At 44.3% G+C, this 27,627-nt stretch overlaps 1 long non-coding RNA gene across 1 annotated transcript in view; it reads right to left on the reverse strand.

Annotated features, from left to right (window-relative positions):
* Window positions 1-24,409: 24,409 nt before the first annotated feature.
* Window positions 24,410-27,627, reverse strand: part of LOC144893279 (uncharacterized) — a 342,685-nt gene continuing 339,467 nt past the window's right edge. Inside the window, exon 3 of the long non-coding RNA XR_013624311.1 lies at window positions 24,410-24,579. This is a non-coding gene — a long non-coding RNA (uncharacterized LOC144893279). The remainder of the gene's footprint in view (window positions 24,580-27,627) is intronic.

A 27,627-nucleotide genomic window follows, 5' to 3' on the forward strand; every position in this document is an offset into this window, starting at 1 on the left:
TATGCTGGATTTGTACTTTGTGGACACTGTGGGCCAAGGCTTATTAGGAAGAGACTATTTCCAAAATACCAAGCTCATTTGGCAGGTTATGAAGCCAGTGTGTTTTGACATAAATATTTCTGGGTCGACTGATGCCCAAATTGAAGCATTTACTCAATCAGTATTCTATTGTCTTCAAGGATGAAATTGGAACTCTGAAAGGCACAGAATTAAGGTTGAGTTTGTAGATCAACAGCGAGGAAATGCATAACAAGGCTAGACCAGCTCCATATGCGCTGTGTCCAAAAATAGAGGTTGAATTTCAATGGCTGGAGCAGTCAGGAATTATTTACAAGGTGGAATGGAATGAATGGGCCTCGCCGGTAGTTTGCGTGGTGAAACAGAATGGAGCTATTAGGCGCTACAGGGATTTCATTGTATCCATAAAATCCTTACTTCAGGTGGACTAGTACCCACCTCCATGTGGGAAATATATAATGACAAGACTGACCAAAGGAAAAAAGATGTTTTCCAAGCTTTTATAGCACCAAGCTTATATTCATATAGAAATGGAAGAAGGATCCAAGAAGGACACAGCAATAAATACACACAGGGCCAGTTACCTGACTTAGTGGTGTAATGGTTAGAGGTCAAAGTCTCGGAAGTCGGAGGTTCAAACTCCGGTCCAGTCATACTAAAGACTTTAGAAACAATATGTGCTGCTTCTTTGCTTGACATTCAGCATTTAAAAGGATGGAGCACAGGCAATCCCAAGAGGTTGTCTGTCATCCATGGGGAAGAGGAAATTCTTCCTTGTAACATTAAAGCAGAAATGCCCCGCTGAGTGCAGTGAGAAAGGTTGCGCCAATGCGCCATTGTTGTGACATCACTGGTAATCTCTGATCATCAATTTGGTTTCAGACCTGAACATTCTACTCTGGACATGCTGCTTCTGCTTTCACAACAATGGATGGAGGTCCTCAATGCCAAACAGGAAATTAGAGCAGTCTCCCTTGACATATCACGTGCCTTCGATACGGTCTGGCACCCCGCTCTGCTCACCAAACTCTCCTCTTTTGGTATCCATGGAAATCTCCACGCATGGCTGGCGGACTTCCTCTCTAGTCGTAGTCAACGTGTGGCCATGAATGGGTTTCTCTCATCTCCTCTTCCTATTCAGGCTGGAGTTCCCCAAGGCAGTGTTCTGGGCCCTGTGCTTTTTCTGGTCTTCATCAATGATCTCTCTGACTCTCTTGAAAATCCTCTCTATCTCTTTGCTGATGACTCTACTCTCTGTCGCTCCATTCTTCATCCCTCAGATCGGCAGTCTGCAGCCTCCTCACTCTCTGCAGACCTGGACAAAATCACAGACTGGGCAAACAAGTGGAACATGTCTTTCAATCCTGACAAATCTCACACTCTTACGATGTCTCTCCGAAAAGACCGACTGGACAACCCTCCCATCCACTTTCTCAAGAATCCTCTCCAATAAGTTCTGTCACTCAAGCTTTTGGGTCTCACTATCTGCCATGATCTTTCCTGGGAAAACTACATTTCAAATCTGGCCTCCAAAGCCAGTCGCCGACTGGGCATCCTCCGTCGTGCGAAGTCCTTCCTTGGCACACCTGAGCTCCTCACCACATACAAGGCTTTCATCCGCAGCTCAATGGAATACTGCTCTCCCCTCTGGGCTGGTGCTTCTGCCTCACACCTAGCTCGTCTTCACGCTGTTGAAACCAAAGCATTCAGAATCATTGGAATCTCCCACGATGAAGCTAACTCCAAGGGCCTCTCACTCACTCACCACTGGCAGGTTGGTGGTCTTTCCGTCTTCTACCGACTCCTCTCTGGCCTTGCCCCCCCAGCTCTCTCTGGGCTCTGTCCCGCAAATATTCCTGTAGGTCGCACAAGATCTGCCTGCAACCCTCTTATGGTTAAACTGCCAAAATCAAGACTCTCTGCTCACCTTCACTCCTTCATTCCTCTTTTCTCCCGCCTCTGGAACAAACTCCCTCACTCTCTTCAATCCCACTCCGCCCTCCAGGTCTTTAAAACAGCTGTTCACCACCATCTCTTATCTTCCCCCATCCAAAACCTTGATCTTTTCTACCCCCGCTAATTTCACCCCAATTCCACTTTTTTGAAATACCAACTTCTTTCCTGGAAGTCCTTGGTGTCCTTGTGTTTTATACTTCTCCCTCTCCCCCCCCCCCCTTCCCACGCCTCCTCCCCCCAAACCCTCTCCCTTCCACACATCTCCCTGCTCTCAAATGTTGTGTTTGTGTGCTTCCCCTTCTCTCCGCATCTTGTCTTCCGCTCCCTCTTTTTATATATTTTGTTTGTCTGGTTGATTTGTTTGTGAAGTAAATGTTAGCTCTTTCACGAGCCTCGATTCAGTATACAAAAAAAAAATAAAAAAAATAATCAGAGTTCCCCAGGAAGTGATGGCACATCTCCCAAGCTCAGCGGCTGTATTGTGTCTTGTGTATTCGTCTGTATGTCGAGGTGTGTAAGATGTGTGTGCGTGTCGGCTCCACTACGAGCCTTACATCCCATAAAAACAACTTTTTATCAGGTTAGTGTTTGGAGTTGCATCTGCCCCTGTTGTTGTGGCAACGCACTACAGATATCAGATATCGGCAGGAATACCAAAGGTACAATGTCTAATAGATGATATAATCATACCTGGAGACTCAGGCAATAAACACTTGCATATTTTAAAAATTGTTTTGGAGAGGCAAAAGGAGCACAAACTTTGTGTAAACCCAGGTAATTGTCCGTTCCTCAGTTGCTACAGAATGAACACCCATTGAAATGGTCAAAAACATGAAATACAAGAACTGCGTTGATGGAAAAGTGGAAGAAAGAGAGAATAGTCTGAGTTTTTGAGGAAGTAACAAAATCTGCTTTTTGAAAATAAGTGGATACGTTTTCATTGTGTTGCCATCTTTCTCAGAGATGGCTGAACACGTCTTTGTCAAACTTTCAGAGGTTCATCAGTGAGTATTGGGAAATGTTTTAGGCCCAAACAAATTTTTGAAAATTTTGGGAAAAAAAGTTGGATTTGTTTTTGTATTAAAAAAAAAGATCCCTCTATAGTACCTTAGCCTTTGTAACTACGTCAAACGTATTAAATGATCTCCGACCCCATTCATTAGTGGGTGTAGGGAAGTGTTTTAGGCTCCCCAGAAAATTAACCGGGCAACGCCGGGGACCCCTGCTAGTTAGGTATAGAATAACAGAACTGGAGTTGGTTTTATATCAGTGTAGGTATAAGCAGAGGCAAGTTAATAAAATAACTCAGCAAGCCAAACAAGAGTATGAGAAGGACATGGCTAAGAATATAAAGCATAATAGCAAGGCAATCTGTATATTAGGGGTAAACAACAGGTCTGGAAAAGTGTGGGTCCTTTGAAGAATAGCATAGGCGGAGCAAACCATGTCGAATTAGAAATGCGTCAAAACCAACTCCGTGTTTTTGTGTTTTATTTACTCCCTTTCCGTGGGTTTTTTTAAGAAGGTTGTAAGATCTAGACTTTAAGAAGGCATTTGATAAGGTACCATATAGGAGGATGTTAGTCAATTTGTGGGCTTGTGGAGTGGCTGGAAGTATCCAACTGGAATGGAAACTATCTTCCTATCTTCAATTTCCTATATCTTCCTATATCTTTCAAACTTTCTATCTTTCAAACTTCCTATATTTGCTTCCTATCTTCGTGATAGGAAGCAAAGAGTGGCTCAGAGTAGGAGGAGGTCTAGCTGGGAGGACGTAAGTAGGAGGGTACCTCAGGGATAAGTACTCGGACTATTATTATTTGTAATTTACATCAAAGATGTAAATATCATATCATAGTTGCTGGGCAGGGTGGGATGGCACAGAGAGCAGACAGAGCTAAGAGATGGAGTAAAAATCAGAGAGGACACCAACAAGTCTGTGATGTGAGATCACCACTCAGCAGGTCTTATGCTTCGGCCTCATCATGGGAGATGCCTATAATCTTGACAGCTTTGGAGTCCACAGATTCCAGAAGATATATATATTATGGCTGGGTGCCATCATATATGAGGGGGGCAGTACTCAATTGAGCAGTGGATAAGGGGCTTGTATACTGTGAGTCATTTGATTTTTCAAATAAATAGTTGGAACAATGGAGGACGCCAGTTCGTGTTTGGCTTTGGAAGCCAGCTTTGATATGTGATGGCTCAGCAGAGGTCAAGATGTGATGAGGCCTAATAGATTCAAGAGACTTTTAAACCTCTTTCAGTGGCTGACCATGGAAGCAGGTTGGTTTGTTTGACCATCCAACCAAAGTATCAGGAAGAGATGTACGATATGTCAGAATTGAAGGACAAGTTCCATTTATCTGCCCAGCATTAATCAACTCCAGGTCAGCAGAGAGCTGGAAGGTTCAGCCTTGAGATTTGCTATACTACATTTTCTTTGACTTTGAGATAACCTTGAGGATTTATTTGATTCGTTTGAGGATTTGGATTGCGATTTGAACCCATAAACCTGAGGAGGCAATTCCATTACTTCATACGAGGCTGTACTTGTGAATTCATCCTACACAACACAACAAGAACATCTGCCACATTTTAGTCTGTGAAAGCCTTTGATATAATCGTATAATGTGCAGCGATTGACAACCGTCATCAACAATGTTTTCTCGTGCATCAGCGATTGTTGAAAAACATGTTCAACTTCTACGACGAGTTGTCAGTAACAGTCAGGCATCATTGTGTAGTGTATGACCGTCTTTGACGATCACATGACATGGTGCAATGTATTGACAAATTGAACTTCAGCTTTCAGTGAATTAAAAAGAATAATTAAAAAACTTTTTTTTTAAATACAGTAGTTGTAGCTTATGTGAATTTGAAACCGAGGAAGGTAATATGAAAGTTCATTATAGTAGAGTGAACCTGAATTGTTTCCTATGTATTAGGTATGCTGACATAACACTTCGCTGACGGGTTTAATAAAATGATTGTATGTTGTACTTCTCAAACATATTGCATATCTAGTGTCCTGCAAATGTATTCATCTCCTCCAAAGATTTTACATTTTGATGCCACCTGAACTTATTTCATGATGCTTTCAAATCAAACCTAACATATAGAGTCTTCCCAAAATACTCCAGAGTGATAAAAATCAAAAGTTCAGATGAAATGTGAATAAGTTAGATTAACCGAGAAAATCGGATGATTCTCAGATGTGTAAGTGTTCAAACCCTTTGCCTAATTAACCCTAAATTACTTCAGGAGCAAATTATTTGTTTGAAAGGTTACAAAATAAGTGTAATAGGTTACACCTGTATGTAATCAGTGGTTTAACTTAAAAATTAATCTCCCCCACTTATTTTAGGAGTTTTAAGATGCAATTCAGTTGGTCAACCAACAAGGCAACCAAGGAGCTTTCCAAAAAGTCAGACAAAGTGGTGGAGAAGCACCGTTCAGGAGAGGATTATAAGAAGATTTTAAATTCAATCATTATCCCTTTGAGTACAGTGGAACCCATCATTAAGAAGTGGAGACGTATCATACAACCCATAACAGATAACTCTATGACGCTCAGTCGGGATCGCCTTCGAAACAGGACAGAAGCCTGAGCGGTGTCTTGGGTGATCCGGCAGTAGTTTTATAAAACCTCATTTGAGGTAATAACGCCAATTTCCCACGATCTTACTTTTTTAACACGCTGGGATTATTAGCCAAATGATGAACCGCTAACCAGCCGACACGTTAATTGAAGTAATCAGATTTAATGTATAAGAAAATATAATGGAGGCAAGATTGAAGGAGAGAAAATCACATATCAAGAGCAATAACAGTATTAATCCACTGGCTGAGGGGGTCCCCGTGTGCATGAGATGTGCCCTAAGTTACTCTTCATAATATTGAAGTAGACCATGAGACATATCAAAAAAGTTTGGGTAGACTTTTGGTAACCCGGCAGTAACAGAGGAAATGACGTCATTAGCCACGCCCTTTGCCGCTCTATTGATACCAAAATTTAGGGGTAGGGGAAACATAAATCGCAATAACTTTGGAAGTATAAATCACAGAACTACAAAATACCCATTAAAATGTTTGTATTTAAGTACTCTATTCATTACAATAATCATTATGCAAATTAATATGTTAATGAGGTCACCAGAGGTCAAAAGGTCACAAAACCCGAGTACAAGTGAAAATTTCACACTGCTCCAAAAAAATACCCACCAAGTTATGGATTTACTCACTTTTACATTTCTGATGCATGAAACTTTTCGAATAGATGCTACCTATTATTTTGATATGCATTTGGGGCCTTTTAATGCCTAAGTTTATTACATAATATCAATTGAAAAATGTCATAAATTTAAAAGGTGGAATTTTTTCAAGTCCTTGGGCATACAAAGTATGCTGTCATGCTGGGACCATTTGTTAGCAATATGAAGGTGCATATGAACAGTTTTTGTTATCAAGAATTCTCCTATGCTCTTTAGCTTTAACCCTTATTGCTCTGTAAGTAGGAGGTCCAAGGTCAAAGGTCAACTTTAATCGCAACTGTCAACTGTCATGACGCAGTGAGTGTGCTGTTCCAAGATGACGATGGTTCAAAGGTAGGTAAACCTAAGATTTCCGAGACCAGAACAGAGCATGGCCCAAAGACATTCAACTGTGAACTGAAGTGCCAAGAATTACAGTCATTCCACAAACCAGCAAAAAGGGCTGATTTACCCATGGACTACGAAGTTGAGATCCACTCAGTGAATCAGGACCTTCTGAATGCTGCGAGGACCAAAGATTTGGCTTGGTCTCTTGCTCGGTTGGACATGTCAGAGCAAGAATCATCAATCAATATTAAACCCACAGAGCAGGCAATGCCATCCTGGAGAGCAACTAACTCTGTTCTATCTGAGAAAGATATCTCAAAGAAGCGGGTAGGATTCCTCCCAGTACTTCCATACCCTGTGACACAATATGACACTGTATACACGGCTTTAAAAAAATTCCAGGGAATACTCCAGCACCTTGATCAGTCAAAACTTCCAGTGACATGTGATGAGGGTGTGTACCACATTGCTCGTGAGATACAGTTAATTCGCCCTGGGGAATTCCAAGATATTGTCCTGTGCATGGGATCATTCCATATGGCAAAGGTCGCCCTTGGCTGTCTAGGTAAGTATCTCAAAGGGAGTGGAGCAGAAAACATTCTTGTGGAGAGTGCTGTCTTCGGAGTAAATGTTGTAGACTCTGTTCGGAGTGGTAAGAACTACACAAGGTCATTGAAAGGAATGCAGTTACTTAAGGAAGCATTGCTGAGATTACAGTGGGCCGAGTTTTTCAAGGAAGGTGAGAACACAAGGGTGCATAAGGAGCAACTGGAGATATTAGTTGAGCTGAAAGGGAAAGTTGCTTCATCTGCAGATGAATGTGTGAGCCTATTTCAGAAATTTGAAGGAAGCAGTCCTCAGCTGTTCAGTGACTTTGACCACTTCATTGCTGATGCGAGAAGCAACAATGAAACATTCAAGTATTGGGACACCTTCATCTGCCTGATGCTCAAAGTGGAAAACCTTATTCGTAGTGACTGTGAGGGGGATTGGGCGTTGCATATCCAGGCAGTCCAGGCCTTGCTCCCTGTCTTTAGGCATGAGACCAATTCCTGAAGAATACACAGTTTTGTGCAATTGCAAAAAATGCAGCAATGACAGATGTGCCTGTTGCAAAAATGGACCTCCCTGCATTAGTTTCTGCAAGTGTCAAAGTCTCCAGGGTGATGAACAAATTGTGCAATGCAAAAACCCCTCTGGTTCAACTCAGTATTAGCATAAAGGAAATTAATTTATGGTATTAGGTACGTAGCAGTAATTTACTTTGTATAAGCATCGCTGGGTCATCTGGATCCCTTTGACAAACATGCGAGTAAGCAACGGTAAATTACTAAACTTGTGGACAATAGAAACTATTGTGTTAAAACATGTACTTGTCTATCATTGCTTGAGATATGTCTCTTTCATTTGACTAGCAGATCAGGCATAGATAACATTTTATGGAACCATGGTCATCATTCCCATGGGTAGTTTTAAAGGCTTCCTGGCTTCAAATAAGATTTCAATGAAATCTAACCTTATGATGTGTCCGCCTACTTGACAAAACACTGAGGGTTAATACAATGGACTGAAGAGCATAAGGGAACTCTTCACAAAACATAACTCAGAATACATTCTCAAATTGCTAAAGAAGGTACTAGTATGCAGAACATTCTATTATACTTATGGACTGCAAAAACATCTGCCTTTTAAATTTACGGCAATTTTCAGTTGATGTTATGTAATACAATTAGGCATTAAAAGGCCCCAAATGCATATCAAAGTAATCAGTAGCATCTATTCTAAACGTTCCATGCATCAGAAATGTAAAAGTGAGTAAATCCATAACTTGGTGGGTATTTTTTGGAGCAGTGTGAAATCTTCACTTGTACTCGGGTTTTGTGACCTTTTGACCTTTGGTGACCTCATTAACATATTAATTTGCATAATGATTATTGTAATGAATAGAGTACTTAAATACAAACATTTTAATGGGTATTTTGTAGTTCTGTGATTTATACTTCCAAAGTTATTGCGATTTATGTTTCCCCTACCCCTAAATTTTGGTATCAATAGAGCGGCAAAGGGCGTGGCTAATGACGTCATGTCCTCTGTTACTGCCGGGTTACCAAAAGTCTACTCAAACTTTTTTGATATGTCTCATGGTCTACTTCAATATTATGAAGAGTAACTTAGGGCACATCTCATGCACACAGGGACCCCCTCAGCCAATGAACTATATCAATGTACAGTACTGTACTATAAAAAATCAGATACAGTTATGATTCATCCACGCCCATAATAATCCGTTTGGCTTCACCGGTTACCTTAACCATCCACTTGACAAACATGACACACTGGGGATATGAAATACACAACAGCCAATCGGCAAACTCAAAGGTTGGAGCTTGGCAAAGTGTCTGGAGACATTTCGGTTTCAGTCCAGGCAGGAGGTGACTGACTGCTCGTTCTGCACATTGACTAAAGGGGCCTTTACACAGGATGGCGACCTTTGTGCCTCCCTTTTGTGACCATAAAATTTGCCAGGTCGCCGTTGGAGGCTCAAAGGAGGCAGAATGGTTGCCTAGTTCGTTCAAAGGTGGTACACAGGAGGATCAGACATCGCCATGGTCGCCGTAAATTTTTGAACATGTTCAAAACAGTCGCACAAAGGTCGCCGAGGACGTTGGTTGCTCAAAGGAGGCAGAAGGGAGGCACAAGCATTGCCGTGGTTGCAGAATGGAGGGAGGCACAGTGGTCGCCCAATGGTCGCCAGGTAATAGATGCGTTCTGCTGCAAATTTTCCTGTCAATCTGGGCGATGCTCCTGCCTCCCTTGTGCCTCCCTTGTGCCTCCTTTGGGCGACCAATAGCGTGCATTGAACGATGACTGTGGCGACCGCTGTGCCTCCATTCGGCGACCACGGCAACCCTTGAGCCACCATGGCAAAGCTTTTGCCTCTCTTCTGCCTCCTTTGAGCCACCTGTAGTGCCTCCTCAGCCTGCCTATAAATAGAGGGCTGGTACCTGCAGTGGTTCATTGTGTTTGCAGTGAATGGTGAACAACTCGACTCAAGAAAGTCTCCAGACTCAACAGGCAAAAGACATCATGCCTCCCAAGAAGTGCACAAGACCAAGGGCAAAGAACCGCAGAGGTGCCAGGACTACTGAAGAAGAAGGTCCTGCTGGCCATGGTGATCGCCAAGAAGAAGTCCCTGCTGGCCAAGGTGGTGGACCTGATGGTGGAGCGCATGCTGCCCAAAGTCAAGAGAATAAAGGTCCTCAAGACCAAGGTGAAGGGGATGAAGATACCCATGTTGATGGCCAAGGTGATGGTGATGCTTGGTGACCTTGTAAGATGGCAGTATGCAAGAGGAGTTGGTTGTTCATCCCAAAATCTTTATCTTCTGGAGATGTTCTCACTTTGGCAGCTAGGATGAAACTGATGGAAAAGCGCCAGAATCAGGGCATATATATACCCAGGCACTCCAGGTTGCCCAGCAGTCGCCAGGGGTCGCCCAAACAATGCTCAAGGGTCACCTAGGAGGCAGAAGCATGGCTGAATTGTCGCCCAGTGGTCGCCGTTAGTTGCCGTTGGTCGCCGATGATGGCACAGAGGAGGCTCAATGGTTGCCCAAACATTGCTCGGGGGTCGCCTATGTAGCTTCTAATCGCGTTGGTTGCCGTAGGTTGCACAGGGGAAGCAGGCAGGTGGTGCAGTGGACGCACAGGTCGCTCGTAGATCGCCATGAAAATGCCCGAAAATTGCATTTTTGGTGGTTCAAGGGAGGCACAAGGATCGCTGGAGCAGTTACATAGAAACAGGATTTTCTGGGTTTAGGCGACCATTGAGCGTCCTGGCAATTTTTTGGTCGTTCAAAGGTGGCACAAAGGTCGCAGCCCTGTGTAAAGGGGGTCTTAGGAAGGAACAAGAAACGCAGCTTGTTCGGCGAGATGCATCTCAGTAGCCCTCTCTGCAAGTTCGGCACATCCAGCAGCACCGAGGTAAACATAAAACTCTCTTAGGACTCTCAGGAGCAATTTGATCCGCGTCGACTGCGTTCTCAAGTTGCTTTCATCCGGTCGCTCAGAAGTGCTTTTTTATCTCGGTCTTTTAGCAAATCTGCCGATCTTGATAACTACTGCCGATCTTGATAACTACTGCAGATATTGATAATTACTGCCGATCTTGATAACCACTGCCGATATTGATAACCACTGCCGATCTTGATGACTTTCTGCCTATCTTTATAACCGCTCCAGCGTGCGTTCAATGACCTCCTTTTACATGTCTTAATGGCTTTCCCCACGTCCTGTGGAGATGCTAATTGCCAGTGCAGCCTCCAGGGGATAGACCGTGTAAGAATTTGAAAAGATTGAAGGAACATCGAACAGAGATAACAAAGGATTGAAGGGAACAATTAAAATATGTCTAGACGTGCTTCGACATGTTGTTATCTTGTTCACAAATACCCTACCCTATGCTACACATTTTATAATATATACAGTCACGTAAAAAAGTTAGTACACCCCATGTAAAGTTTTGACTTTTTCAACATATTTCAACATGCAGCTATTTGATCTTCATTTCAACAATATTGATAGATAAAGGTGAGATAATATAACAAATATCATGAAACATTTACATTTTGTAGTCCATTGTATAATTTAAATAAACATAAATGCAAATTTCGCATATGGAAAAAGTAAGTACACCCCTACATTTATCACTACTTCAAATACCTAACATTAGAATCAGGTGCACCAGCTCAGGTGCAAATGATTAGAACATCGTTAGAGAGGATCTTGGAGGAACCTGTCTTATTTAAACCTCAGACATTTCGTTTGGTTTGCTCTTTGTTGTTGAAGTGTGCGGCGTCACCATGCCTAGATCAAAAGAGCTCTCTGAGGCCTTCAGAAAGAAGGTTATTGATACCTACGAGTCTGGGAAGGGATTAAAAAAGATCTCCAAACAATTTAAAATCAGTCATTCGACTGTCCGGTAGATCATCTACAAGTGGAGAAGATTCCAAACAACTGCCAACTTGTTCAGGCCAGGCCGCCCCAGCAAGTTCAGCCTGAGAGCAGACTGCAAGATGCTGAAAGAAGTCTCTAAGAACCCCAGAATGTCATCACAGGACCTACAGGTAGCTCTTGCCACTGTTGATGTCAAAGTTCACGAGTCTACCATTAGAAAGAGGATGCACAAATTTTATCTACATGGGAGGTGTGCCAGGAGGAAACCTTTGCTGTCCAGAAAGGACATCAAGGCAAGACTAAAGTTTGCCAATGAACACCTCGGCAAAGACCAGCACTTCTGGAACAATGTGCTCTGGACAGATGAGTTAAAGGTAGAGCTATTTGGCCACAGTACCAGAAGACATGTTTGGTGAAAACCAAAGACAGCATTTGACCACAAGAACCTGATACCAACTGTAAAGCATGGTGGTGGAAATATTATGGTTTGGGGCAGCTTTGCTGCATCAGGGCCTGGGCAGCTCACCATCATAGAATCCACTATGAATTCTTCATTGTACCAGAGGGTGCTTGAGGATAATGTGAGGCCATCTGTCGGAAAGTTGAAGCTCAACCGAAGGTGGACCTTGCAACATGACAATGACCCTAAACATACCAGTAAATCCACCAAGGAATGGCTGAAAAGAAAGAAATGGGGGGTTCTGAAATGGCTAAGTCAAAGCCCGGATCTAAATCCCATCGAGATGTTGTGGGGGGATTTGAAACGAGCTGTGCATGCAAGAAACCCCTCAAACATCGCACAGCTGAAAGAATTCTGCATGGACTAGTGGGCAAAAATTTCTCCCAGTCGATGTCAGAGACTGGTAGACAGTTATAAGAAACGCATACTTGATGTTGTTTCTGCCAAAGGGGGCAATACCACCTATTAGAGCCAAGGGTGTACTTACTTTTTCCACATGCGAAATTTGCATTTATGCTTATTTAAATTATACAATGGACTACAAAATGTAAATGTTTCATGATATTTGTTACATTATATCACCTTTATCTATCAATATTGTTGAAATGAAGATCAAATAGCTGTATGTTGAAATATGTTGAAAAAGTCAAAACTTTACATGGGGTGTACTTACTTTTTCACGTGACTGTATATATAAGGACTAGCTGAGGTACCCGGCTTCGCCCGGGTTGAATAAGAATAATACAAATATATGATGAAAAGAACATGCATATTTTAGAGCAATATCACAGTACATTTCCTACATGACGTTTTGTCAATTTTCAATTTCTCAAAACCTCTTGGTATACAACATTTCTGGTTTTCTTACTTGGTGCCAAGACATAAAGATTGCTTGGTTTTCCAACCCTCGAGCAGCCCACGTACAGCTGGCCATGGGAAGTACCCGGCATTGCCGGGCGGGGGAAGGGAGGGGAGGAGGAAGGGGAGGGGAGGGGAACGGGGGGAGAGGGTGGGGAGGGGAGAAGAGGGGAGAGGGGAGGAGAGGGTGGGGAGGGGAGAAGAGGGGGGGGGAGGGGGAGAAGAGGGGGGGAGGGGAGAAGAGGGGGGAGGGGAGAAGAGGAGGGAGGGGGGAGGAGGAGAGGGGAGAAGAGGACGGAGGGGGGAGAAGAGGACAGAGGGGGAGGAGGAGAGGGGAGAAGAGGAGGGAGGGGGAGGAGGAGGAGGGAGGTTGGGGAGGTGAGGCAGGAGGGGAGGCGGGGGGAGGGGGGAGAGGGAGGGGAGAGGGGAGCGGGGAGGGGACATGGGGAGGGGGAGGGGGAGGAGGGAGAGGAGGGCGGGGGGGAGGGGAGGGGGGGAGGGGGGGTGGGAGGGGATAATTCTTAATTCTTAATTAAAATAATTCTCCTATACGAATCCATATTCAGATCTTCACCAAAATCGAATCTGTTTGTCCTTGTGAGACACCCAACCGGTCCACCAAGTTTCGTCCAAATCCGTCCATAACCTTTTGAGATAACGTGCTATACATCGGTTTTAGCCCTATCAATATACAGTAATACAAAAAGTCAGACGTTTACTAACACAGGGATCTGCAGTTGGCAGATTAAAACAAGTTTTCTTTAAAATTATAAAACGACACCAACTATAATTGGTGAAATACAATTGGAATTGCAAAAATATTATGAACGAGATATTTATATAAATACATAATTAAAAATAAATAAATACAGTATATATTAACCCATTTTCATTTGTTGCTGGGAGACGGCAGCATGTAAAAATCCGTTATAAATAACGTTTAAATATTTCAATACCAGTTTGATCCAGAGATGAGTGGTGTGGCCGTGCTGGTTTGAGGACATGGTATATTTAAGGTAAGATGATTTAATGTATTATCAGACGATGGAATGTGTAAGGAGACTTGTGTGTGTATATATATATATATATATATTTATTTATATATATATATATATATATATATTTTTTTTTTTTTTTTATATATATATATATATATATATATATGTGATCTGGTGTATATATATGTGATCAAACTCCGCTTGGAGTTTGCAAAAAAGCACCTAAGGGACTCTCAGACTGTGAGAAACAAGATTCTGTGGGCTTTCATGTGTCTTTCACTGAGGAGAGGCTTCCGTCTGGCCACTCTGCCATAAAGCCCAGATCGGTGGAGTGTTGCAGTGATGGTTGTCCTTCTGGAAGTTTCTCCCATCTCCACACAGGATCTCTGGAGCTCAGCCAGAGTGACCATCGGGTTCTTGGTCACCTCTCTTACCAAGGCCCTTCTCCCCCGATTGCTCAGTTTGGCCGGGTGGCCAACTCTAGGACGAGTCCTGGTTGTTCCAAACTTCTTCCATTTAAGAATTATGGAGGCCACTGTGCTCTTGGGAACCTTCGATGCAGCAGAAATTTTTTTGTAGGCTTCCCCAGATCTGTGCCTCGACACAATCCTGTCTCTGAGCTCTGCAGGGAGTTCCTTCGACGTCGTGGCTTGGTTTTTGCTCTGATATGCATTGTCAGCTGTGAGACCTTATATAGACAGGTGTGTGCCTTTCCAAATCATGTCCAATCAATTGAATTTACCACAGGTGGACTCCAATCAAGGTGTAGAAACATCTCAAAGATGATCAAGGGAAATGGGAGGCACCTGAACTAAATTTCAAGTCTCATATCAAAGGGTCTGAATATTTACGTATGTAAATGTGATATTTCAGTTTTTTCTTTTTAATAAATTTGCAAAACTTTCTAAAATCCTGTTTCTCTTTGTCATTATGGGGTATTGAGTGTAGATTGATGAGGGAAAAAATGAATTTAAACGATTTCAGCATAAGGCTGCAACATAACAAAATGTGAAATAAGTGAAGGGGTCCGAATACTTTCTGAATGCACTGTAGATCCATGACCGAGGTTGTAGATCTACTGATGTAATATCTATTGATGTGGATCCATGACCGAGGTTGTTGATCGAATGCTGTGGGTAATTTACTGATGTAGATACATGATCGTGGTTGTGGATCGAATGATGTGGATAATTTACTGATGTAGATCCATGATCGAGGTTGTGGATCTACTGATGTACTATCTCTTGATGTCGATCCATGACCGATGTTGTTGATCGAATGATGTGGGTAATTTACTGATGTAGATCCATGACCGAGGTTGTGGATCATACTGATGTACGATCTCTTGATGTGGATCCATGATCGAGGTTGTGGATCTACTGATGTAGGTGATCTACTGATGTGGATCCATGACCGAGGTTGTGGATCCATCGTTTGGAAAGGTTCTGGGCTGAAAGGATCAACACCTTGAGGAAGAACTGTGCCCAGCTGATGATCCGTGCAGTCGGGAAACTATCAATTATTGCTTGCCGTTTAAGGCTCTTACTTTAGGTGAGGGAACGTTTTTTTGAGGTTTACAATTTAAATAAAGTTGAATATGGAATGTTGTGAAATTAAGGTCATCTACAGCAATCCTTAAAATTCTAGTTAGGTTTAGCATCAACCGATACATTTCGATGAATTAAAAGTGTGTGTGTAACTGTTGCCAAAAAACACAAGGTTTTCCAACAATGGTGTCACCGACAGTCCTGTAGTGTACGGCAATCTAAGACAAAACGAGGTTGTACAAGATTCGTCTTGTTGCATTGCGTCGGTGAATATTGCCTATTCCGCATCATGCTTTATTGTTACATACTAGGGCGTGCCCGCACGTACGTGCTTGCCCGTACGTGCTTGCCCGTACGTGCGTGCAAAAAAACATGCGTGCAAACAACAACAACAAAAAAAAACTTTGAAACCACGTGACAGTAACGACCACAGAACCCCCCCCCCCTCTATTTACATGAAATGGTTTGGTTCATTCGCAAAGCCAAAGAGAACCCCCCCCTCTATTTACATGAAATGGTTTGGTCCATTCGCAAAGCCAAAGCGAACGGCTTGCGAGTACGGTGACCATACCTTGGGAACCACTTGTCCGATTAATTTCAAACCTTGAAAAGGCACATCCTCGGGTCCCCAGCAATATACCTGGCAAGTTTCAAGTATATCGGACCGGTAGTTGTCGAGAAACAGCGGTCGCATACAGACAGACAGACAGACACACACACACACACACACACACACACACACACAGAGATTGCTGGAATTATATAGAGATAAACTGCATTGCATCACAAAGTGTGCTCTGCCTCTTGTACGGACATTAATCAGGGGTACCCATCAGCTAGTATTAGGTATTAGCTGGTTGATGTTAAATATCTCTGTGTCATCCACAAATAATAGGGAGTGTAATGCCAGAAACACTGAATAATTTGTTCCAAATTCCCTCCTAAACTGCAGATAGCAAGAAAGGTCTTCTCGGATATTCTTTGACACCTGCTAAATTACACTGTTTGATATATTAGAGTGTTGCCCACTGTGTGGGCTATACAACTCCCACACTGTAATCAAATTTGCACACCAACATTTTCACATGTCATATGTGAACGGCCATCTTTGGCTGTGAAAGCCATGCATAAAAGAAACCTACAACCTGAACATCAGTTACCTGCTCGGCAGCTTGTATATGATGAGGAAGAATCCATTTTATAAACGTTAATTTTTCACAATAAAAAAACATTCAATTATATTAAAATTACCAATATTTTCAGTGGTAGTGAATGTGAAAAAGATTGTATTTTTTATTCGATGTGAAGTGTACATTGAAGTACTGTATTATTTCAATATAATGAAAAATAAATGCTTCCATATGAACTAATTAATATGTTCTCTAAATTCCCATGCACATTCCTGTCTGCAATTTGGATTCCCACCAGGGTTATAATTTCTCAGTTTTCTTTTTCTAAGCATTTCTAGCAACCTCATTATTAAAGTGTAAATCTTGTATTGCAAAGACTATTTCAAGACCTGTTTTGACCTGACCTGTTTTGTGATTTTTTTGTAATAATATCTATCATCGTCACATTTAGAAGGAACAAACTTATCAATAGCAGGGACTATTTCACTTGAGAAGAGCACACTATTAACTATTATATATTGCCTGCAGGAGCAAGTGGCATATTAATCAGTTTATTAGTCCTTACAAAGTGTGTTTTAGGATATTATTTTATATCTGTGAAAGGAAACTCATTTTTGACTAACTTGTTTTTATGGTGCCACTGTCACTAGTATTTTTCAGGAACAGGTCCCCAGCTTTCAGCTAACAACAAGTGCTTAGGTGGTCTGCCATCCACCATGGGGGTTGTCGGTGCACGCAATTTCACAGGTCTATAGCTGCTTCGGTTGAACTTCACATCATGAAAATTATCATTTTTTCTTTTCCAGCAACGCTGAAGTTTCTGACCTTCGGTTCACCAATTTCCCAAAATGGTAAGTGCAATCTTCAAATGGGTCCTCAGATTATTTTATCCTAAAGTCTGCGTCTAAGTGCAGCATTAGCTAAGTGTTCACTAAAACAGAAATGTATCCAGTGGACCTATACCCATTCCGCAGCATGCTTTATTTTGTCCAATCAGCATGCAATCAATAATTGTCCAATACGCATTCATTTATACTAGAAAAATGAAAATCTAAATTAACCCTTATAGTACGGATGACGTCCAGTGTCGCAACCCGCGAAAAAGTTTTGTGTACGGATGACGTTACTACACGTCATCGACTCTACCTATAAATAGATCGTCAGTATATGGTTGCATTCCCGTAATGCCAAATTAATCCCGTACCGGGGGTATTTTTATCAAAAAAAAATCCAGTACTCAAAGGGTTAATTTGAATGCACTTACATATTTTCCAGCCTTATACCTCAGGTTTTTAGCAGACTTAGAACAATGTGTGTGACCTGGAGGGAATAATTGAGGGATGGAAGAATAAGGATCAAAACGGGAGGAGAGCAGACCTTAGGACTGTTTATATGTGAAATAATGCGCTGCAAAATGCAGTGTAAGTGAAATGGTAAAGGGAATTAAAATACATACCCAGAGGCAGAACAAAATCGGTCCAATAACAATTCAAAGAGAAACAGACATAAAATGTCATAGCCCCCATGGTCTAGTAATTTTGCACTAAAGTGAAAGGCCGTCAGTCGGTCATCTTTGGTCGGATTAGAAAACAAAATCTTTTGCATATGCACACTCTCATGTATTGACTGTATTGTCCTTGTGCCAAGTTGGAAGAAAATTGGCCATGCATGTCGAGAAATGGTGAGGGGAAAGTTTAAGCTAATCACGGGTTTAAGCCAAAATCACGGGTTTAAATCAAAGTTGAAGCCAAAATTTGCCAATCACGTACATTCTTGCACATCCAATTCTAAAGGTCTATGGTGTACAAGGGGTCGAAAAGGTCGAAAGAGTTAATGGTTTTAAAGTCTTCGAATAGTCTAAACTCTAAAGGGTATGTTCTAATAGTAGTTATGGGTATAAGGGTCTAAATGGGGAGTAAGGATTCTAAAGGTTCTATAGGTTATAAAGGTCTAATGGGTCTAGGGGTTCTAAAGGGTGGATTATAAAAGGGTTATAAAAGGTTATAAAATTAAAATAATATTTCATTCTAAAGGGTTATAAAAGGGTCGAAAGGGTCTACAGGGTCTACAGGGTGAAAAGGGTCAATGGGATCAAGGCTTCACCATGTTTTTCGTTTTAATTATACTAGCAACGGTACCCGCTCTATGGGTGGGGCTTCAATTGGGAAGCCCAAATGAAAAGGCAAAATATCAGAAATTGAAGGCTTTTATTTTATTTTAAACGATTTATATAAACATCCGTTGAATCATATCACATGCAAATCATCAAAATCGAAACGGTACATGGCGCCAATTTTGAAAAAAGATTGAATTCTGCAAAACGGAAGCGGCCGCTACTCGTCTTTCTCAGTCGCACATTTATGTGTGAAGAGTGCGCGCCGAATCTGTAACACGGAAGCGGCCGCTACACCTGTTTCTCAGTCACTTTGCACACGCTGCCATGTTACTTCGGAGCCGCACGTTTATATCGGAAGAGTTTGTCAGGAGTCGATCTACTCTCTTCTGGTATGTAGAATTTCAACAAAAGCCACATCACTGTTCATGTCGATAAATATTATTCCATCGTGTTTGGAAAAACTGTAAAATTGGGGGAAAAAATTGGAAAAACAATATAGCCTATTTTACTCCAAGGGGTCCCAGAAATACCCACCCAAAATATCGTTGCGATCGGTTCAGCCGTTTTTGCGGTACCTTTGAATGGACAGACTGACATTTTGTGAATTATAGTAAGATAGACTAGCAAAGCATCCACACTCTGGGTGGGCTGAGTTTACAAATTACTTCCTGAAAAAGTATACTCTGTTTATTGCAAGAAGATGGGTCTGAAGAGTCGAAGGTGTCTAAAGGGTTTAAAGGCCTAAAGTGTCTAAGAGGTCAAAAGGGTCCAAGAGTCTGAAGGGTTCTAAAGGTATGAATGGTATGTTCCAAGAGTAGTTGGGGTTTAAAGTGTCTAAAGGTGTCAAATGGTCTATGTGATCTAACGGATGCAAGGGGTCTACAATGGTCGAAAGGGACCAAAACGTCAAAACAATCAAAAGTGTCTAAATGGTCTTAAAAGGTCTAAAGGATCTTAGAAGATCTAAATGGTCTAAAATGTCTAAAGGGTATGTTCCTATAGTAGTTCGGTCTCTAAAGGCATCTAACGGGGTCTGTATGGTCTACAGGGGTATAAAGGTCTCAGGGGTAAAAGGGTCTCCAGGGTCAAGGAGTTTAAGCAACTAAAGGGTGTAAAGATCTGAAGGGTTCTAACCGGTTATAAAGGGTCTAAGGGTCATGGTGTTTAAAGGGTCAAGTGTTCTAAAGGGGTATGTTACAGTAGTAGTAAGAGTAGTAGTGGTAATGGTTTTATTTAACCAAACATAACCATTCAACATATGGAAAACACAAATGTCTGCAAAATGGTATATTGTAATATCATTATAATTAAATTGTGTACCAATTAACATGCAGAAAAAGGGGAATTTAACAAAGGACTTATTAATTCACAAACAGACGTAATCACTGCAAGTCAAAAAGGCTAAACCATCTCCCATTGTGCATGTGACCTATAAACAATTGACGAAGATTGTGCCCGAGAATGGCCTGCCACCTGCACAGTGCACATACTGAGAAATGTAAATAACAAGGAATACTAACAATTTTCATTGGAAAGTAACCTGACCGTAAGGTAGGATAGACACTGAAGGAGGGTGAATAATACAGAAAGCAAGGGAAGGATTTGAGAATAGGTGCAACAGCACATCGCTCAAAAGGTGGAAACAGAGATGAGGTAAACATGAGAAAAGGAGGAAAACAAGGTGAGTGGGATTAAAGAAGGGAAGAAGGTAAACCCAGACTGGGAGCCAAGCTAAGTAAGGTTAAAAGAAATAGCGATCTACAACGTGTGAGCTACCTGACACCAAAAGGCAGGAACCGCGGTGTTCTAGTGCAAAATTAACATAAAACATAAAAAGAGGAGAGCAGCGAGATTGTATAATCGAACATTGTATAAATGGCCCTTTTGACTTTTGAAGATCCTTAAAGACATCTTAGATGCCCTTAGATGCCGTTAGATTTTTACATCTTTGAGACCCCCTTAAACTCCCCCATACATTAGACCCTTGAGACCTTATATACCCTTTAAACCCATTTGCACCGAACTGCTATTGGAACGTACCCTTCAGACTTAGACTTCAGGCTGGAGTTCCTCAAGGCAGTGTTCTGGACGCTGTGCTTTTTCTGGTCTTCATTAGTGATCTCATATATATATATATAATTATTTTTATTTTTTTTTTCCAGCAGTTGAAGGGATTTAAATCAAACTTGGTACAAGTATATATAATGATGTAATAATGTGGGTGGAGGCATATTGGTCGACGTGTCTCGGGACATCAAAGAGTTCCGTTCTAGATATATATATATATATATATATATATATATATATATATATATATATATATATATATATATATATATATATATATATATATACATATATATATATATATATATATATATAATATATATTGTTACAGACGCGGTTTTGGATGTTAGTTTCCCGAGCGGTTTGGTATGACCGCGTCTGCACAGTTTACCCGATTCCACTCGAACGTTGGCCAAATCGCGCTATGCTAAATCAATTAAGGAAAGGACACAACGGCTGGGTTAAATGACACGACACCAGGGGTACAGTTCTCAAGACCTCCGGAGGAGGTTATAATATTGGTTTGCAGAACGTTTAGATTACACTGACAAGAGGTACAGCATAGGAAGGTGGGCACTTAAACACGGTCTTATCTTAGCCCCGACAGACCACAGATAAACGGGACAAGACTGACTCACACAGGGATTGATGGCAAGGAAGGGCAGAATCGATGGCTCAAGGTGCACCTTGGCTCAGGGACAGGATCCACACGGTCCGGTCCAGATATGCGGGGAGGTATCGTCGCGCTGGAGGTGGCGTCTGTTTCTCCTCAAGCTGGGGGCGCATCTGACGTCACCTCCGGTAAGTGGCTGCGTATATCCAGCGGGGAGTGACACGCCCTCGGCTCGTTAGCTCCGCCCCAGATGGAATCGGCCCGCCGCTTCTTATTGGGTGCGGGGGGGTTACCGGGCTCCGCCCTTGACGAGGAGCTGACAGTCAGCCCCTTCGTGGTAACCCCGTCGGAGCACATGGGCAATGGCGGCTAACCAAGCCGGATAGAGGACGCCCACTCCCCGCACCGCGGCCGCGCCGCCGCCTGCTGTTGTTGTAGTTGTTGTTGTAGTTCCATGAGATGATGGGAGGATGCGGAGATGAGGTTGTGGGGAGGTATTGGGAGGTCCTAAACTCACTACTGGTGCCATACAATCACATTCTGGTGCAACGAAGAGTCAGAATTAATGGAAACGAGTCCTTAACTGACATAGACTAAGAATAACTAGCAAGATGTCCTATAGTTGTCTACGTGAGATGCGGTGAACCTGGGCATGACATTTAATGGGGGAAAAAGGGGAAGGTCGGTTCTACAGAGTGTTGTTTACAGACAATGGGACTAGGGAATGGGGGATTGGGGATAGTTGGGGAGTATTGGGGAAATAGGGGAATATTTACAAGCGGATATGGATGGAGGCCAAATCCCATATCCGCAACATTGCACCCTTCTCTACCTCGGGGCGTCCCGACCCGATAAATCTTTACCTACGTTAGTGTGGCACTCAGATGTAGTTCCCTCTACTATTAACTCTACCCTGAGTGCGACAGTTTTACAGATGTTCACAAATGAGTAAATATGTCCCCCTGCGACGTTGCACCCTTCTCCTCACAGAAACACACCCACAGGATAACCGAATCGCGGAAAGAATTCTCAAACTAAACATACAGCCGGTAGGGAGCATTATTTACATAAGACTACACTGATATTTACACTACGATCCAGGACCTGTTTTTGGAGGAACACATGCAGATGTTATGCATAGAGAGAGCACGCATGCCAGCATCGATACACCAACCCACGAGTGCTCTGTGGCCTTACGGCCTTTAATAATGTGCAGAGCACCCCATCCAAGCACCAAAAGCACCACCCCATAACACAGTCAGCACCATCCGGTGCACCAATAAAATGTTCATAAATCACCGGTGGTGTCGCAGCCGGCCGATGTTCTGCCGCTGGTCTTGCCTTGGAGCCCACTTGGTGTTCTGGCTTCCTTCAAAAATAAAGAAAGGCGCCAACCGCGTCCATTTCTAAATTGTGGCCGTCAGGGGGCCAACTATTAGTGGTTCACCTGTATGGCATAGGTGCCACGTTGACCAATAGGTCCATCCACGGGTGGTGCTTGCCCGCAAGAGAACTGCGGTCCATGGTGGGCGGCCACAAAAATTGCGGTCCATATGGTGTATCGATCCCGGCAGCAAGCAGCGAAAGTACAGGCCCACAACTGCGGAGCCAGCACCTCTCTCTCCTCTCTCTCTGCCCCAAAGCCAGATCCTCGGAGGTGGGAGACAAAAGAAGAAGACAAGTGAGTAAGGTGGTAAGGGCGCAAAAGTGCACGCAATACAAGATGATGCACACTGGGGGCACATGGGAACCAGGTGAGACAGGTACGTTCCTACTCTACGCCCCCCCCCCCCCCCACCAGGTAACCTACATGGCCCCTCTCTTACGCCTTACTGTATCCACAAAACACAACACTACCCATAAACATCTACTTTACAAATCAACAAACGTCCCTACTGTCTTCCCCGTTCCTCCCATAAACCAAATTCGTCTTCTCTCCCTCCTAACCAATCAAATTTGCCATTTTCAACTCTCATCAAAATTTGCCATCTCCAACTCAACATCATAATTTGCCATCACCAATTCATCATCAGTCCCTCCTAAGGAGGGAGAGATGGAATCACCCCAACGTCTCATCCACGTCGTGATGCGTCTCACCAATCCACACAGCAATTCTCATTTCCTGCACACAGAACAAAGAAACACAGGTGTGGAGTCATCATCACCACCTCAGGTAAGTGGCTGCGTATGGTGCGACAGGTTCATCAATCCTAACTATTTCCTAAATGACTTTAACAACTTTACATTACCCGGGGTCTTTCTCCTGCCAAACTATTGGCCCTCTTACACTATGGGTTCTAAAAACCAATTCCCATTGACCAAACTGTGGTGCTTTTCAATTTGGGGTCTCACTCCCCCGATTCATCTCCCGGTGCCCTCGCACAATTTCTGGGCCGCGACGTGTAGCTCTCCCAGCAGGTCTACCCACCTGCACACCTCCACCACTGCAGTTGCCTCCGAGCTTACCTGCTCCCTACCCTAACCTAACTACCTGGGGAAGGCCCTCTGGCGCTCTCCCCACTCGGTGCCCTCTCTGGCACTGGGCTACCCGGGTCCGTCCTCCGGATCCTCGGGCCCCACTGACACTAACGGCTCCCAGAGCCCACCTGCGGCCTCACCTGGCCGACATCCTCACAGTGGTGCAGTGCCCAACCAACTACACACACTAACAGGCTACACGCCCAGCCATTTCCACAACACTAATGCACCCATCCACAATACCATTCTGCAACCGCACCACAAATGCCAATATCCAACCACAATTTACCTATACCCTCTACCTAACACTTACACTACCCGCCCCGGGTACTCGTGAAAGGGGTCCACTCTTCCCCCATTCACACCTTCGCACCATGCACACCACTCCGTACCACTTACTCCAACTCTCTCCACACACCCTTTACTTGCACACCTGTGCTCTCACACCTGGTGCCACCTGCACCCTTCTCTCCCCAAGCGCATTCGCGCTGATCCACAACACTCACTACTCATACACTGCTCCACACACCTGCACTTGCACACCTGTGCTCTCACACCTGGTGCCACCTGCACCCTTCTCTCCCCAAGCGCATTCGCGCTGATCCACAACACTCACTACTCATACACTGCTCCACACACCTGCACTTGCACACCTGTGCTCTCACACCTGGTGCCACCTGCACCCTTCTCTCCCCAAGCGCCTTCGCGCTGATCCACCACACTCACTACTCATCCATTGCTCCACACACCTGTCCAGTTGCACACCTGTGCAATCACACCTGTTCCATCCTCACACAGCATCATCTCATCTAACTACTCCCCTCTGAAACTTGCGCTTCCCAGTCGTCCCTTTGAACTATTGCGCTCCCTCGTCATTATCATCCACACTAAACTACCTGCGTCCCCACTACAGGTATCAGTCCCTAACTAATCTTAACGTTACCTAATGTCATCTTCTAGGGCCCTATCAATATCCTAACCCACCCGGGCTAGTTTTCACTGCCATACACCCCATAAGCTATTGCTCCTTTGCCCCACCATGGGAAGGGTGGCAGGGATGCCACCCTTACCCACCGGGCCCATCGCTCACTACCAATTTTGCACATCAAATTTCAACAAATCAAAAATTTGCCAATCACTACCCATCATCTGCCAATCATTACTGCCAATCCTTTGCCAATCATCAAATTTTGTTTTTCTCTAATTTTGGGTCCAAAACACTATCCTCATCACACAGTCTACTCACTAATGCCTCTCGGTGCGCCAATTCCTGTCCAAAGCCCGGCTTCGTAAAGCCGAGCAATGAATGCGGGTTGTTTGGTGCCAGCGGCTGGATACGTCCTGCATTCGGTGCAGGGAAGGAGGTTTACCCGGGCCGAGGTCCCACCCACCTTCTCGGCACGGAGCCATCCCATGGCTCGATCTCGACCTGACGGAATGCCTCAACAAAAAGTGGTCGCCGTGACGACCCTTCCTATCCAGCCGCCCGCTCCGCCTAGTGGAGCACGGACGCGGCCGTTCAAAGCGAGGCCCAGCACGCACCGAGGGCCTGATTCGGCGAAAAGTCGCTCTAACCGCTAACCCGTTTAACGTCGATGCTTCACCTGCATGCTTACACCCCGCAGCCCGTTCCTCGCTCACACATCCAGCCATTTCCATGCTCCTCGTACCTTTCCTTACACACCCAGGTACACTCATTCCACTCACAGCCTTGGTCACACACCTGACCACCGAACACTTTGGCACACATTCGTTGGTCGCACACCTCACCAACACACCTCTTCGCGCCCCCTCCTCGGTCACCTCCTCTGTGACAATCACAGGTGTGCTCTCACTCGCACACCCAGCCACGTGCCTCACTACCAATTCCAGCGTGCATTCCCACTCACGCTCTACCATTCCAGGTGTGCTTCCTTTCTCACCTGTCACAACCAACTCACGCTCCTTGTCACTTTCACTACTCTCACCTCCATTCTTGACAGCGCACTCACCCTTACTCTCGACAGCGCACTCTTTCCTCATGCACCTGTCCGTTACACACCTTTCTCGTGCACACTCTTGCGCACACTCTCCCGTCACACCCTCTGTAACACTCACCACAGGCGTGCATTCTTCCTTGCCTTTGACAGCGCACTCTTTCCCCATGCACCTGTCCGTCACACACCTTTCTCGCGCACACTCTTGCGCACACTCTCCCGTCACACCCTCTGTAACACTTACCACACCGCGCTTCCATGTGCTCCCTCGCACACGCGCTACGACCGACTCGCTCTCGCCAGCACCCTCACTCCTTGGCACGCACTTTTTCCTCACACACCCCAGAGTCGGACTTTCTCGCACACCTCCTCTTTCGCACACCAGACCTGTCGCACACTTCACCAACGGCCTCTCACGAACACCCGGGTCCATCTCGACCCCCAAGCTTCTTAAATCCCCTGGCGCATCATACGCACGACCATATTGGTCACCACTTACACCGGGTCCTCTTCCTCTTCGCTTCTCCTCCATCACCTGCGAATCCCTCATCCGGTTAATGAGCACATCATCACGATCCAAACACAGACTTTGGACCAATTCTTTTATCTCCTCTTTTATCTCTTTCTTATCCCCTCTCCGTCGCTTCTTAATTTCGCTCACCCCTTCTTCCACTTCTTCTAATTTCTGCTTCACCTCTTTTATTCCCCGGTACGTCTCCTCAAGTTCGTCCTCTAAGGCTACCTTGACCGTTTCCATGTGCGTCCTCACCTGCCGGTCCTTCGTCTCCATTACCTCTATCACCTCGTCCAACCTCGTTGTCAGTCCCTCACGTACCATCTGACATTCCCTCTTCGTCGCTATCAAGTCGTCTTTTAGTTCTTTCTGTGTCGCTTTTATCCCTCCTAATACCGCAGTGTTCCTTTGAACCTGCTCCGTTAGTCCTTTTTGTCCCTCCGTCAGCTGTTCCACCTCCTGCGTCAGGTCCTCTATGCCCCCTTGTAACTTTACAGTCCCCTTTCTCACCTCCTTCTCCATGTGCTCCTTACAGTGCCTCACCTCCTCGCGCACTCCTCCGACCTCCTCACTCACACCTCTTCTGATCTCCTCTCCCATCACTTGCATCTCCTGCCCAGATGCCACCCTCATCTGCTCCATTTCCTCCCTGTGAGCATCCAGTTTAGTTTCTACCCCCATTCTGACCCCCTCTATCTGCTGCCCCATTTGTTTAACTTCCCTTTCCGCTTGGTCCCTCATGTCCCTCAATTTGCCTTCCATCCTGTTTTCTAACCCCTCTAACCCCTTTTGCATCCCTTCCATTTGATTCTCCTGGGCAGCCATTCTATTTTCTACCCCCGTTAACCCCTCCTGTATTTCCCCTAATCTATTGTCTAATTTCCCAAATTTCTTGTCTAATCCCTTAAAATTATTGTCTAACTCTTCACCGGTACCCCTCGCTTCGTCCCTCATTACCCCCATTTGGCCCTCTAATCGCTCACTATCGGCCCTCAATTCGTCCCTCATTACCCCCATACTGTTTTTCAAACCTCCAATTTGGTCTCCCATTTGTTCCATAAGGGCCCTCATTTGCAGGAGGAAAAGGTTCGAATCCACCAGCGGCGCTACCACGGGCGCGGTCGCCGTGGCCATGTGCGAGGCGCCATTTTGTGCGTCTGCTACCCTCACTGCTTCGCTCTCCTCATGTCCCTCAATTTGGTCCTGGATCGACCCTGCCTCACTCTCCTCTACCGGAACCCAGCCGTCTTGGTCTGCCATAGCGCGACTTTCAAAATTCGGGTTTTTATTATTATTATTATTTTTTTTTGTAAAACACAATCAAATTTCGCCGTTAT

Source organism: Myxine glutinosa, chromosome 8 (assembly GCF_964187855.1).
Source record: "Myxine glutinosa chromosome 8, kmMyxGlut1.1, whole genome shotgun sequence".
Taxonomy (NCBI): Eukaryota; Metazoa; Chordata; class Myxini; order Myxiniformes; family Myxinidae; genus Myxine; species Myxine glutinosa.